This window comes from Cornus florida, unplaced genomic scaffold, assembly GCF_030987335.1.
Source record: "Cornus florida cultivar Cherokee Brave unplaced genomic scaffold, ASM3098733v1 CherokeeBrave_3.0.0_Hap2_Chr07, whole genome shotgun sequence".
NCBI lineage: Eukaryota > Viridiplantae > Streptophyta > Magnoliopsida > Cornales > Cornaceae > Cornus > Cornus florida.
In genome coordinates, this window is record NW_026775577.1 from 20,993,352 (window position 1) to 21,009,997 (window position 16,646).

The 16,646-nt window shown below is 32.6% G+C and overlaps 1 long non-coding RNA gene across 1 annotated transcript; it reads left to right on the forward strand.

Moving 5' to 3' along the window:
• Positions 1 to 3,429: 3,429 nt before the first annotated feature.
• On the forward strand, positions 3,430 to 11,266 carry LOC132266756 (uncharacterized). Its single transcript, XR_009468708.1, has 4 exons — positions 3,430 to 3,527; positions 4,197 to 4,356; positions 8,000 to 8,067; positions 11,006 to 11,266. It is a non-coding gene; the product is annotated as an uncharacterized LOC132266756 (long non-coding RNA).
• The last annotated feature ends 5,380 nt before the right edge of the window (positions 11,267 to 16,646 follow it).

A 16,646-nucleotide genomic window follows, 5' to 3' on the forward strand; every position in this document is an offset into this window, starting at 1 on the left:
TAAATGTATAATTAATCTCACAAATTTGAAAAGAAAAAAAAAAATTATTTTTATTTTTTTAATTTAAAGTGTATAGAGGTCATTAGAGTTCCCACTTCATGTCATCAATGGCTTAATTAAGCCTAATACTATCATTTACTCCATTGTATAATTAGATCATGTTTGGTATTCTTTTTTTACTTTGTAATTTTTTTTTTGTTGTTTTGGGCTGGTTACTGTAGCAAAGCAAATGGTCTTGTAATGGAATTCATGTTTTCTTAAACTTATTGTAAACTGGCCCAAAACGACCTGAGTAAATTTTTTTTGTTTTTATGTGTTTTCTACTGTAGCGAGCTACTGTAGGTATAGAAGTAAAAGGAATATCTGCAACAAATTTATGTTATGAGTCTTCCTCTTAGACCAAGCCAAGAAATGAAGGCATGCTTTGGGATGTGATGTTTAAACCATAAGGGCTAGTTTGGTATGGTATAATGAAATAAAAGAAAGTGGAATGGAATGGTTTTTTTTTTTTTTTTTTTTTTTTTTTTTTTTTTTTTTTTTTTTTTTTTTTTTCGTGTTTGGTGTACAATTTTAGAGTTAGAATTATCATTCTCCATCATCAGACAAAATGAACAACCGTTCCATCCCCACCTAAAAAAAAATATTGACTAAAAAAAATATTAAAAAATAAGATTGAAGTGGTGTTCCTAACAAATTACAAGCCCACAACAATCTAAGAGCAAGGAGTAAACAACCGATAACGAATAAGGAGGAAGCCAGGCCGGCTCCGACAAGCATGGGCGAAATTACCAGTGAGCAAGGATGCCGATGCTGAACAGGTGAGGATGAATCGGCAATGAAGAAGATGAACCGGTGATTTTCTGTTCAGAATTTGAATCGTGTTTGGAAGATTGGGAATGGAGAATAATATATATGTATATATATATAAATATTCTGTATTTGGTTGAATAATTTTCCTTTTTTAACTCATTTACAATCAAATAAGGTAATGGAACCAAACATGGTAATGGGAATGATCATTCCATTCCTTGATTCATTTCATTCCAACCTTATTTCATTCATCTACACCAAACTAAGAGGTTACGCCATGAGAAGATAATGGAGGGTGGGGAGAGATAGTCTAATGTGTGAGACGATGAGAAGTTATTTGAAGCAGATGGCACCCAACTAATCATATCAGAGTCCAATTAAGGATCTGGCAAGAGCTGTAACTGAGAGGTGAATGATTGAGTTTGGAAAAAAGGATGTAAATTAACTAGGGAGGAGAAGTCCAAATGATTGTTGAAAATTAGGCTATCAACTCCAACAAAGGAGTCAAGTTGAAGAATTTAATGATCCACTCCATTCATTATGCTGTTTATATATTCATTAGTAGTATGCTCAATTTGACTTTAAATTTCAGCCCAAGGCTGGCTGCAGGTTTAATTAAATTATACAGTACCTTGTGTGGTCCTTCATTGAAGGAGTCAACCATGACAAGTGAAGCATACAAGGAAGCAGTGCTTCAAGCTAAAGAACATATCCTGGCTGGGGATATTTTTCGGATTGTATTAAGTAAACGATTTGAACAACAAACTTTTGCAGACCCATTTGAAATCTATAGGGCATTGAGAATTGTTTAATCCAAGTCCATATATGACTTATTTACTAGTGTGTCTACTCTTCCCTGAAACTTTTTGCTGAGGCATTCATTTTAATTTTTAATTCCAACTCTTTTTGGAACTTTCCTTGTGATCATGCTAGAGGATGTATTTTAGTTGCTTCAAGTCCAGAAATTCTTACTCGCATGAAAAAGGTAATAAATCCATTTTTAAAAGGAGTAATAGAGCAATTGGTGCTCTCAACTATTCTTGTATTTTATCATTGATAGCAAAAAAATTCCAATTTCTGCCTGTACTCGCTGCAGAATGATTGCATTTTTCATAAGCATCTCTACAGCAGTTTAATTTTTAATTAACAGCATGGATGTGCATATTCCACTCTTATTGACAGACGAAGGTCACCAATCGACCCCTTGTTGGGACGATTAGGAGAGGGAAGACGCCCAAGGAAGATTATATGTTGGAAAAGCAGCTTTTGAATGATGAAAAGCAATGTGCAGAGCTGATTATGCTAGTTGACTTGGGAAGGAATGATGTTGGAAAGGTTCGTACTCCTATTTCTTCAAAATATTGATGTAAATACTTCATGGTGCAAAACTTGTTATATTATTTATCATATTATGCTTTTGCTGAATTTGTGTAAACTTACTCTTAAATGAATGAAGAAGTATCCCACTAACTAAATATGAAGTATTTTATACACTGAATGTCCTTTCATAGTTCCCAGGTTAGCGTTATTTGCTTATATTGTTGATAAATTAAAATCTCTATTAAATGCTTTTTGAGGAGATGTCACACACTGAATGTCCTTGATAGATCCCTAAGTTTGCACTATCTGCTTGTATTTTTTATAAATTAAAATCTCTATTAAATACTTTTTTATGATGAATACATAATTCAATCCCTTTAGAATTTTTTTTTTTCTCTCTTGTCGTAGCTTTTATAATGTTTTTTTTTTATAATAAATGCATCCGTTGCCAACAATGGTTCCTCATTACCCCCCAAAGCATTTTGTTGCTTACCATGCCCTTCCTTGTCTTTGTGGTTTAGTAACATCCATACTAGCCATCATATTAGTATCAGGAGTAGAAGAGAAATGGGCAGAACTATCTAGCAAACCACATCCAGAAAAACCAACCAAACACCCATTCTTTGGGTTTTGGATTTTAAAAATTGAAAATCCAAATAGAATTTTTCATTTTCAGCTAGATATTTGAAACCGGCTATTCTTTGGCACTACAAGCCAACTTTTTTTTGCTTGTCATTTATGTGCTTTGCAATCACTACAAGAAAAGTGGGCTTTTACAACATAGTATTTACGGGGCTTCCTTATTTTGCGTTGTGATTACCATCATTTACGGAGTTTTTAAAAGAATCCTCGTAATAGGACATGCTTTCACGAGGATTTTATAGAATCGTCGTAGAAAAATATTTTTACGGCGTATTAAAGAGCCCGTGAATATTTAAATATATTTACGGTATATTTGTACACCTTTTACGGGATAAATGTTCCTCGTTGATGAAGACACTAAAATTTCACATTTAAGGCCTTTTTTTTTTTTTCCCTGGTAAATAAGCTTGAATAGGCACACTCAAGTTCTTTTATGGTGTATTAAAGGCGTCGTAGATAAATTTTACATCTAAGGCGCCTTTTTTTTCCCGTAAATAAGCAACACATCTAAGACGCCTTTTTTTTCCCCGTAAATAAGCAATAAAAGTTTTCCCCCCAACCCATTTTCACTAGCCCGCCAAATTGCCAAAGTAAAATAGGTGGCGGGCACAATTAATATATATAATCTGCTTAAATACATATACCGGACAGAAAAAAGGAAAAACCCAACTTCTATCAATTTCTTCCCAAAAAAAGCTTCAACGAGGTTAGGGTTTTCAACCTATCGCCTCAGGCTCAGGTGACTCCGTGACAAGGTATGTTCACCCTCTCTCTCTCTTCTCTCTCCTTTTGCATTAATCGATCTTTTTGTTTTCCTCTCCTTAAGCGCACTCCAGTCTCACAACAGCAGCAACCATGCCCCTTTTCCTCGTAATTTTTTACATTTTCACATTCAATCCTACGAAAATTAAAGATCCCTTCTAGTGGTTTGAGGACTTGAGGTAATAATTAACTTTTTCGATCTCTAAATTATGCTTAGACTTAAAAGTGCCAAATTAAGGGTTTTTTTTTAAAACAAAAGTTTAATTTATTTTTATATGAAGATATATACCACCATCATTGATGTTATTTGAAGTTGGGTCAGCTAGAATTTCAATTAATAATACTGTCAAAGCACTTGCAGGCTTTAACAAAACAAAAGTTAATGGATTTTTTCTATTAATTTGCACAGGTCTTCTGATAGCTCTTGCTATGCTGGTTATACGGAGTAGTTTAAATTTGCTTTGCAACTCCAAATTATATATGATGGCTCTAGCTATGCTGGCTGCTTAATTAAGGGTCAATTACCATTGTTAAATTTCTTTTTTTTTTTTTTTCTTTATTCTAGAGCATTAGTACTCAACATTCAGCAATTAGATAGGATGTTTCATAATTTCATTTTGCATTTTTTAAATGTGTATCTCCGGATTTGATGTAATTTGCAGTGGATGGGAGGGTCTAAATTCTAAAATGGGTTGGTTGATTTCAGAATCCAGAGACAATAAAGATGGTCCGAATGGAGATCATGGAAAGGCTGGAGAGATGCTTTGACTGAGAACTTGAGGTTGTTGATTTGTCTGGTTTTGTATTCTCAATCACATACAGGTAGCATTTCCTCAACTAATTTAGTTTACTGATTAAAATTTCTCAAATTTGGAGTATTTGAATATTTAATTTTCTCATTCTATTTTTACTGATAAATGCTTATATCTAGTGTAAGTTGCTAGAAGGAATAATTAAGGATTTTCTCATTCTATTTTTACTGAGGAATAATTAACGGTTTTTTTTTTATTTTTTATTTTTATTTTATTTTTATATGAAGATACATGCCACCATTATTGATGTTATTTGAAGTTGGCTTAGCTAGGATTTTAGTTAATAATACTGTCAAAGGCTCAAAGCACTTGCCATCGGAATGTACAAACACATGGAAATCAAGAGCAGGATTTAACAAAACAAAAGTTCATGGTTTTTTCTATTAATTTGCACAGGTCTTCTGTAGCAATGATCAATCAATCCCTGCTACTAAAATTGATTCCTCATCCTGAAATCAAGAAAGGGGTAATTGACTCCCAAAAAAAACACACACATAGCTCCAGTGAAAACTCCAGCCAGGATATCATTCGACCCTACTGCTTGATTTTTGTTTTGTTTTTTTTTTTTTAATATTATATTTATTGTATGATCGGCAATGCTTAGTTATTATTGTTTTCGTTTGATTCTCCATCCGTTTTATGTTAATTGTGATCTTCTTTCACATGCTAGCAGGACACTCTTCTTAGGATCTCGTGAGGTTATTTGCCTTGAATATTTACATTGATATAGAGTTGAATTTTGATTTTTGTGACTAAGTTGTGTTGAATATTTCCTTTTAATTTTTTAATAATGAGTTTGGATTGTTAATTTAGTATTACAATTTGATTGTTGTATTTATTTATTTATTTTTTATTTATGAATTCTGATTATCACTATGGGACTATTGTAGTGTTTTTGTTTGGTGTTCTCTTTCTATAGTTTTGATAATGGTTTTTTATTTTCTTGAGCTCCTATAAATTATTGCTTTGATATAACTTTGTTTGGGGTATTAGTGCTATAAATTTTGTGCGATTGAAATTCTGATCTTTATTCCCTAGTTTTGAACATAAGCTACATTACAAATTTTTTTTCTTCTGAATTGTTATATCCAAATCAACTAGGGATTTGATCAATTTAATTAGATAGCAAGTTAATGGATAATGATTTTAGCAAACTCTTGAAAACATTTGAATCAAGTAAAGAACATGATAACTACTTATTATCATCAAAATATTAGTATGATTTATTTAGTTGATAAGCAAGCTATATGTGAATATATTACTGTATCATTATTGAGAGAGATTACCAAATTACTTGGTGTGTTTTTTAGTTACTTAGGTTTCTATAAGGATACAACTTCAAGGTAGTTTGATAGTGTATTATGAAATTAGGGTTAGTCTTTGACAGTGTATTACGAAATTGGGGTTAGTCTTTCAATTTGCCATCTAAAACAAAGCGTCAACTCTATGAATTTCGTCATAATTGATCTCGCTATCAATATCAAGGTGTTTTCAAAGTGCTTTCTTTGCATGACTCGACTTGTTGGGGTTTTAGTGACCCCAGCCTCTCTTTTGGGGCCTTTGTGTCGCCCCTTAGGCCAACCAAACTTAAAACCAACCAATTCCTTTTTCCTCCAAATATATCTGTTCGAGAGTGCCATTAACTATCTTCAGAATAGTTTGCAGACCTTGGATCCTCATATTAATTATATATTGAACTTTTCTATGCTAGCAAGTAAAGTGTAGAGTACAGGAAAGAAGAAATTGAATTATAATATTGTGCCTTGACCTTATATAAGATGATTATGTGTTAAGTTGGTTTTTTTTTTTTTTTTTTTGTTAAAGAAGGCCAATGCTCCTATAAGGGTTAGAAATGACATTATAAGATGATTAATGCATAGTTCAATTTGAATTGGTTAGGTTTATGAAGAAAATTATTTTGAAGTCAGATTTTATGTTTTGAGCTCAAAGTTATGCTTCTATTTATGTGCGGATTGAATATTGTTTTGTTTTGTTTTTAATTTTTGTATTGTATTGTATCTTTCTTATCCCATTTTTCAATATATTTTTGTTGGATGATATATTCATAAATGGTAGCAAAAAAACATATGTTGAATTTTGCATAAAAATTGCATAATAAATATGAGGGGAGCTATAGTGAAGGTGTTTAGCAGTTTATTGGGTTCTTAAAATTGATTGAGAGATTGGCTTCTTGTAAAAGTAGATTTATCCCAAAAATAGTTACCTTTGGAACAAAATTTTGGAAAGTTACTGGAAATGCTTATTTGGTTTCTTAGAAGTATTCTTGTTTTTAAGTATTTTGGCTTGGCTTTGAAGTTTGAAGTGAATGTTCGTCAATTAAGGATCTTATAAGGTGGTTAAAGCATTGATTTCAAAACCATTTCTCTCCATTGATTCAAGGAACTATAAAACTTTTTTCTTGAGGGGTGAGTTTTGAGTGACAATTCAATGAAAACTTTATTCAATAAATGAACTTAAATTTTTGGTATGTAATTCATTTGTGTATGCTATGTATGGATGTTTTATTGAAGTATAATTCTTTAATTCTTGGTAATACAGAATTGAACACTTTAAGTAAAGAGAATTTAAATATTTTTTTCTGCCTATTGTCTGCCATATGCATGATGATTAATTCTAAATTTTGTGATTAACTTTTTCAAGTACTAAGTTTCAATTTTTAGATAACTTTTATGTGGGATCCATTTTGCCAAAGATTCTATGCTTTTATTCTAGTCAACAATTTAAGAATTCCTGTTGTTTTTTTTATTGCACTTTTAATTTCTTCATTGTTTAAAGAAATTGATTCTTATGCTTGAAAATGATTGGCCAACAAACTCATTAAACTTTTTTAAGTTACATGTTTTGCTTAATGTGATTTATTTATTTATTTAATATTTTTATTTTTTTGTAATGAAGAATCAACCTACTCACTAGCCATTTAGACTCTCGGAAGGTTTACAAATTTTGAATGCACTTTATTATCCTCAAACTAATGTGATTTCTCTAAACCACTTTGATAAAATTAATTTTTTGTAGATGATAGTTGTAGAAAGACAATGAAAATAATGGGTTGAACAATCCCTAAAACAAACTAAATATAGGCACATCTTCTTCGATTCCCAACTTTAATTCGATTTAGGAAATCATATTGTATGTGGCAATATCTATTGTTAAAAGGCCATACGATTATAATTATTTTGATATAATATTAGCTGCAAAATTTCAAGGATAAAGCATGTCAACAAGATGCCATGTGGAACAAGAATATTTTGGACCTTGGTGTTTCATAGGGAATAACATACTCCTATTTTGGACTTAATTTGTTAGGTTTATATCGTCACTTTATTTTTTTTGTAGTAGGTCAGCATTATTTCCCATTATTAGTTACAAAGAGATTGGTTTCCTAGGTTGTCGCTAGGTTGTGAATCTTGCTCCCCTTTAGTGTTGTGCTTTTCACTCCTATTTCTATTGGGTGATTGTCCTGTAACTCTGCCATGAATATAAGCTTTGCTATTTTACTAGTTGAAACTGTACCAACTTTAAATAATAATTAGTCATTCACTAACTTATTATTATTATTTTTAAATTAGTCATACGATCTAATTTTTTATGTATTTATTGGCATTACATTTTTTAAATATTTTTTTTGACAGGATTGATTATCACTGGTTTATTAAGAGCAGAAGAATCAATATTTCTATGATTCCAGTCTACAACAAAGGTCAAATACTATGCTTCTTCATTTTTATTATCACCATGGCAAAAAGTTGATTGTTTTAGGGGGTCACGTGCCTTAAGTGGCCATTTTTTTATTATTATTGTGCATAAATGGAGGTCGGAAAATTGTTGCGGATGGAGTTTGGTTTTCATTCATCGCATATTACGGTGTATAGGGGGTCACGTGCCTTAAGTGACCATTTTGGCTGCTTTCCGATTAATTAATCACTTTTACAATTTTACTATATATTTTGCTATTTGATTACTGTAAAGCATTGGCTATTTTGCATTACCTTTAATTTTTTAGGTATCAAGTCTTAACCACCACAACAACATTATATTTACTATTAGACAGGTCCCATTGAGGTGAGTTTCACAAATCACAATAGACCTTGACACTAGAGATTATACAGAGTTGTACAAAGTCAAGAGTGAAGATATTTTTGCATACAATAATTAATATGTATCCAAACAGTATTATCCAAAAAGGGGATGTCACGAGCCAAACACTCTCTTATCCATATGGTCAGTATTTTGGATTCTACTTTCACAAGTTTACATAAATGCAGCTGGAAACAGTAGGGCTCTTTATTTATTTATTTATTTATTTTGTTGCAGTGGCAACTTGCTAATATGCATAGGGGAAAAATTGTCTTTTGACAACAAAGAGTTAAAAAATTAGGATATCATAGACCATCTTTAGGGTTTCTAGGATATCTTTTAGGCCCAAATTGTATTGTAAAGTCTAAGGTTTTGTTTGAGTCCATCCTCCTTTGAGAATTGGCTGCATTGATGACATTGGCATGGAGGATGATCTATTATTGGTTCATGGTCAGAAATGATCCAAATTGACTATGTACTGTTCTGGCTGAAGTGAACACATGAAACGACTCAAACTAGTCGGCTAGGGCGACAAATTTTGAGTAATAATTTTATTTTATATTTTTTTTTCTTTTTTCTTTTTTTTGTTCAATGGTGGTGTCCATTTATCCTCTCTCACATGCTGAGTCCCACACCATTCACGAGGAACCTAAATCTGGTCTTCATGGATCAGAATGACCTATCAACGTATAAAATTTTGATTGCACAGTTATGCACTAGATTGGGAAACGAATAAAAAAGAGCACTATGAAAAATCTAATATGAAACTAACTGTAACTAAGTTTGCCTTGGATAAATTGTATTTGGGTACAAAATGAAATATATTGAAATCATTCCCTATGTTATAATAAAATCCAAAAGGCAGCCTTTCGAAAATTCTGTTAAGTGTATGTGACTCAATATTTGCTCTGCTGGTCTGTAGTTTAAAATAATTAATTGATAGCGTGGTTTGCATTTATTTCATGATATAATGATTTGATATGTTTCCTGAGAAACAATTCAGAATCTGAAAAGACACTGAAGATGTTTCATGAAGTACCTTTTGTTTTGGCTGAATTTTCTTTTGTTCATTTATCCTTATTCTTTAGGAAAGAAAGAAAGGAATGGGAGACACCACCTTTCCTTTCCTAGATATGTCTCATTCATTTCCTCCCTTCCACCCATTTTTCCATCATTCGTACCAAACAAAGTATAAAAGAATAAAGAGTAATGAAACATCTGTCTCGTTACAATGGAAGTGTGTAATTGGGCTATATTTTCACTTCATGCTCTTTGTTTGTCTTTTTTTCTTTTTACTTTTTCTGAATGTAGATGGAAAAAGAAAAAAGAACCCTCTTCTTTTATGAAGCTTTGTGTTTATTATTTTTGTTATGATTTATTTCCGTCTTCAACATTTTCGTACATGACAAATTTCTCTTGAATAATTTATGTTTTTATAAAAAGTAACCTGAGGTAGGGTGAGGAATCCCCAAGACCCTAGAAGAGAGTGGATGAGTGGGCAATGGCAGAATTAAAAGTGACAGTAAAATATCTTGTTCTGGTTGTATTAGCCCATCCCTTAAACCCCCATCTCAAGATAATCAAGAGGAAATATTAAATAAAGGCTAATTAATTTGTTCTTTATTTTTAAATAATTTTTTTTCTGTCAAGCAAGTATGATGATACGGTGTGAAGGCACCTAATCATTCTTGAAAATACCCTTGATGGAACCCACAAGTTTTCTTCAACCTTTTTTTTCTTTTCTTTTCTTTTGGAAAGTAAGTTTTCTCCAACTTTTACTTGCAAGCATGTGTATAAAATTTGCAATAATTATTAAGATTTCCCTTTCTCTTGTGCATTTTCCACCCTTTAAACTTCTCTTCTTTGAGTTCTGAACTTCTGATGCTGCTTGAAGTTTTATCTTTACCTTTTCTTATTTTGGCATTGTACCTGAATTAGATCTTTTGATTAGGTTTCTACTTGCTTATGCTGATTATTTTATGGAATAAGCATCATCTTTTTGTGCCTAGGTGTCTTTCTTTGACTTCAAAAATACAACAGATATATTTACTGCCTCTTTTTCTCAGTAGGCCTTTGGTGCTTTGTTAGCCTCACATGACGCACCAATTCTGTACCAGAAAATTTCAACTTGGTTAGCGATACCAATTCCTTGATAAGTTTCTAGACAGAGAGATAGGGTATTGCTGCTTCTCTCTACTAGACATACAGATGATCTACTGCAGTACTTAAATTATACAAATATATAAAAATGTCTGCTTGCTTTTAAACATGTCGGATCTTCTTTTATCCCCTCTAATTGTGCATCTACACATTATACACTTTATTTTGTGTATTTGAATATGTTGAATCCTGAGGACCCAAACATGGTTAAGTGCTATTGGTAAATACCTAAGGTTTTAATGCCCTACTGGTGCGTCCCATGAATGCATTCAAACTGTGCTGAACATTGCCATTGTGCAATACCCTTAATAGCTTACTTAAACACTGTAATGGTTTATGGATTATTGCTTGTTGATTCAATTTCTTTGTTTTATTCTGAATTTGAGACTTGTGTGATGCAGCTACTTCCTTGGATTTTGTACCGTGAATTTTGCAGCTACTTCCTTGGATTTTGTACAGTGAGGTGATTTTTTGACAAGTGCAGACTAAAACTCAAGTGTTAGAAGGTTTATCAATTTTTCAACAGAAGTGCTAGGAAATTGATGATTTTCTTCACAAATGGATTTACTTTATGTTTTGGAACATTGATAAATGTTGAATTGTTTGGGCACATTGATAAATGAAGAATTGTAAAAATGTTTTAACTCTTTTGATATGTTTAATGAGATATGTTTAATGAGATATGTTTTTTGAATTCAATTATAAATGAAAGTGATTTGAATTACAGATTGTGGATGATTGGCATTAATTAAATTACAGGTTATGTATGATTGATTAACGAGCATTAAAGGTGCTTTATTTATTAAAAAATATATATATTTTTTATTTACGGGGAGCTTTAAACCCTGTAAATAAAAGGCCGTATATTAGTGAAAATCCTTGTAAATAACTTTTCTACGGCATACATGGCACCTCGTGAGAATGGTTTATATTATTGTCAGGTAGTTAAAATTTGCCGTAGAAAACTTTTCTACGGCATGCCTTGGTGCGTCGTAGATTATTTACGGGAAGTTAAAATTCGCCGTAGAAAATTTTTCTATGGCATGCATCGGTGCCTCGTAGGTTAATTATTAACTGGAAAATATCCATGTTGTAAATAAATTTAAGTATTTACGGAACCCTCATACACGAGGGCCAACAATGCGCCGTGAATAACTTTTCACGGCGTTTTTGGCCCCTCGTAGAAGCCCTTTTTTCTTGTAGTGAATTTTTATCGGTGAAGTAATAACTTTTCAATTTCAATATGTGAAGTAATAATTGTAATACTTTTAAAATATATAGAGACAAACATCTTGGGATCGATGCTGATGTTTCTTCTTTAGAACAGAGTTTTCTAAACCTGTAGCATATAATGATTTAAGGAATCAATCCAAACAGATAGCCATGTTAGAATGCATATGGCAAGTAGCAGAATGGGATTGAATGAATCAAAGATAGTTTGCGCGAAAGTTGAGTAAATATATATATGTAATTTAGCATCTGTGCTATTGTGGTTTGCTTACACTATTTGATGAGGGTTCCAGAGGATGGGGTAGTCATGGAAGCTTGTAGTGGGATCAAACCATAGACGGATAATTTGCTTTCTATCCAATGTATCAATTGCATACACATTTGTTTGGACTAAGTACATATATAGGAATTCTAGTTCAACCCAATTTTCTAGAGTGTAGGTTGTGAACGATTCGATCTGCCCGGAAAAAGAAAAAAAGTATATATATTCTTATAATTCTTCTTACCTAGTGGTGGAATCGAACTAGTTATATATAAAAAAATAATTAAAATAATAATAATAATAATAATAATTATTATTATTATAAATATGTGATATATATGTATTTTGTTACCTTGAAAATTGTTGCAACTTTTGTGGATTCATTGCCGGGGAGCTTCATACTCATGCTGAAGGAACCAGAACCATAACTTGACTTTGAAATAAATTCAGCTCCTATTTATTTGTGTATTTCATCAACTAGTATATATAATTAATTAGCCAGAAAATGACATAAGAAGAAAAAGACTTAGATAAACCCTTTTGAGAGCTTTGATAACTAAGGGCTGTTTCTATAGCACACTGTATTAGCCTATTGCTTAATGGTACGTGTTAATGAAAGAGTTAAATGTGATTTTATTTAATTAATACAACCAATCTCCACACGTTGGTGTTTTGTTCCCAGCCTTTAAAGAGGGCTAACCCTTAAGAAAATACTAAAAATATTACTAGAAGTACATTACAAAGACAAGGGATTAATGTATAAATTAAAGGAATAAAGTATGGGAGTGAAAGGTATTCAAGATTCCTTTAAGACTGTCTTGTTAAAAAAATTATATTATCTAATTAGTATATGTTTAATAGAAAGTGATAGTTTCATGAAGGGACAGGTTTTTGTCAAAATCAATGGATCATATGCTTATTTTTGGACTGTTCTGCTATGTGATTCTCTATTGAAAATACAATCCAATCATGGCAGGATTTGCAGCTGAGAGCAAATCAACACAATTTACTGCACTTGATTTCTTGAGGGTCTGCATGTGGTTAGTGTTTTTAGACAACATAGACCATTATCAACCTAGTTAGGTGAAGCTTGATTATTTGTCTTGTGGGTAATTTATAATAAAATAAAATAATGAATATATTATTAATACACAAAACTTGTACACTGAGTGTAATTAGTCAGGTAATTCAAAAATGCCACACTTAACCACTGAGTGTAATACAATCCTAAATTTATGGTTCGAGTCAGCTAAAATATGTATTCTTTTTATCTCATGGATATAAAGAGATTATGATATTATCTGTTCTCATACATCCGTGCAAAAATCTAGTATTCAATTAAGGAAAATTATCTGCTTGAAATATTTTTGGCAGATCTGAGGAAGAAATTCTTAGCAAAATATTTGTGTTTGATTTATAAATGATAATCTTGTTCTTTCCCTTTTTTATCAGCATTATGAATTTGAGACTTGTGTGATGCAGTTACTTCCTTGGATTTTGTACAGTGAGGTGGTTTTTTGACAAGTGTAGACTGAAACTCGAGTGCTAGAAGGTTTATCAATTTTTCAACAGAAGTGTTAGGAAATTGATGATTTTTTTTTACAAATGGAGTTACTTCCTACTTTGGAACATTGATAAATTTTGAATTGTTTTGGCACAATAATAAATGATGAATTGTAAAAATATTTTAACTCTTTTGATATGTTTAATGGGATATATTTTTTGAATTGAATTATAGCTAAAAATGATGTGAATTACAGGTTGTGGATAATTGATTAACTGACATTAATTAAGGGTACTTTATTTTTATATATATATATATATTTAGATTTTATTTACGGGGTGCTTAAAACCCCGTAAATAAAAGGTCATATATTAGTGAAAATACTCGTAAATAACTTTTTTACGGCATACATGGCACCTCGTTAGAATGGTTTATATTATTTACAGGTAGTTAAAATTCGCCGCAGAAACTTTTCTACGACTTGCGTTGGTGCCTCATGAGATTATTTACGGATAGTTAAAATTCGCTGTAGAAACTTTTCTACGACATGCGTCGATGCCTCGTGAGATTATTTACGGGTAGTTACAATTCACCGAAGAAAACTTTTCTACTGCATGCATTGGTGCCTCGTGAGATTATTTACGGGTAGTTACAATTCGCCACAGAAAACTTTTCTACGGCATGCGTCGGTGCCTCGTAAATTAATTATTAATGGGAAAATATCCATGTTGTAAATAAATTTAAGTATTTACGGAACCCTCATACACGAGGGTCAACAATGCGCCGTGAATAACTTTTCACGGCGGTTTTGGCCCCCCGTAGAAGCCCTTTTTTCTTGTAGTGAGCGTCTTTTGTAGGAGCAAAAACAACATTTTCCAATAGTGACACAAACTCATTATTCAATTTATCAACAACTACTCGAATGTTTTCCAAGTCAGCTTTACCAATGAGAATCCAAAAGTTTATTGAATTCATTATATCTATCTTTCCTTTCACCTCATTCTCATAATTCATCCAAAGGGAATTCATCCATCCACCTATTGGCGCTAACCCCGCAGCTGTGAGAGTCCCTAATACCACCGCTGTTGAATATGTGGCTAAAATTTTCCAACTCATCAAGTGTGATTGCATCACCCATAACTTTATTAACTTGGCAGCCAAGTAGATTGATCAAGAACCTGTGCATTTTCTTAATCACCAAGCTGTGGTATCTGCCCATATGCTTAATCAGCAAGCATAAGGGCCTGTTTGGGAAGTGTTCTATTTTGTTTTGTAAAGTTTCAGGCCCGCTACAATAACCTATTTTGAGAACAAAATATGTTTGGGCCGCCTTGTTTTGTTTTTAATAGTACTAGAACACTTTTAAAATATGGCCCAAAAGTTAAAACAAAAAAAAGGTGTTCTGGCTTGTTCCACAACTTGACCGACCCAATTTGCACTGTAGCGGGACAAATTTTTTTTTAGGGCAAATCATCAATCGTATCCATCTCTATTCTCATTCTCAACTCTGAACTTGCCCTAATTTTTAAAAAAACAACTCTGAACTTGCCCTCTCTCTCTCTGCAACTGCAAACTACAAAATCGACAAGAATCAGAAGTTCAAAATCTGCCTCCATCTCTATTCTCGTTCTCAACTCTGAACTTGCCCTCTCTCTCTCTCTGCAACTGCAAACTACAAAGTCTACAAGAATCAAAAGTTCAAAATATTAGCCCCAATCTCTATTCTCGTTCTCAATTCTAAAGTTTCCCCCTCTCTCTCTGCAACTGTAAACTACAAAACCCATATCGACATATCATTTCAGATTGTTCAAAATATCAAAACCCATATCTTTCAGTTTCCATCGCCCGCTATTCCAATTCTAGTTCGCCGTTCGCAAGCTTTAGCCGCTGTCTCTCAACTCTCAAGCTTGCCACCCTCTCTCTCTGCAACTGCTAACTTGTGTGTATGGGTTTTGTTTTAATTTTTTTTTTCTAAGTCAACTAATCAAGCTTGTAATTCTTGTTTTGCAAACTAAATCGTATTTGCCCCCCCCCCCCCTCTCTCTCTCTACAACTGGAAACTACAAAATCTACAAGAATCAAAAGTTCAAAACCTATATATTTCAGCTTATATATCAAAACCCATATGGCCATATCATTTTAGATTGTTCAAAAAATCAAAACCCATATCTTTAAAATTAGGGATATTTTCAGAAGGTAAAAAATGCTACCAAATATGTTCTACCATGTTTTTGTTCCAAAATTCTCACCGCAAATTTTCATCGCCAAACATGTTTTGTTCTCATTTCAGAACACCACATTACAAAACACTACAAAATATAACGCATTCCAAACGGGCCCTAAGTTGCTTTTGTTTGGTTATAAATAGTCTATGCCCATATGCTATTTTATCATCCGAAAATCATTCATTAGTTGAGTGAGTGAGTTTGTAATAATATCAGTTGGAGAGTGAGAGAGCTTGGGTGTAATTGGGTTTTGGTTGTGAGCCACTTTGCCTTGTATCTCTTTATTTCCATAATGGAATATTATTCTGTCTTCTCCCCGTGGACGTAGGCATAACCAAACCACATAAATCCTTATTTCGTTTGTGTGCGCGTTATTTTATATTCTTGTCAATTATTTTTCTCTTTGATCTCATAAACTCATTTTCGATCTTTTTTTTCATAACAAACTTGTATCAGAGCTCGGGTTCGTGTATTGTGTACAGATACTGTTAACGTGTATGATACTGTTCACAGATACTATTCGAGTACTGTTTACAAATATGGTACTATTCACCAAGAAATATTTTTTGGGGAGTTTTTTGAGATGTCGACAAGATACGAGATTGAGAAATTTGATGGCAAGATTAGTTTCAGTCTTTGGCGCATTAAGATGCAGGCCTGCTGACTCAGCAAGGTCTGAAGAAGGTGTTGTTCGGAAAGGACAAGTTGCCAACAACTATGTTCAATGAAGACAAGGATGAGGTCGATGAAAAGGCGCGTAGTGCGATTATTTTGAATCTAGCTGATGATGTGCTGGGTGAAGTTATTGACGAAGACACAGC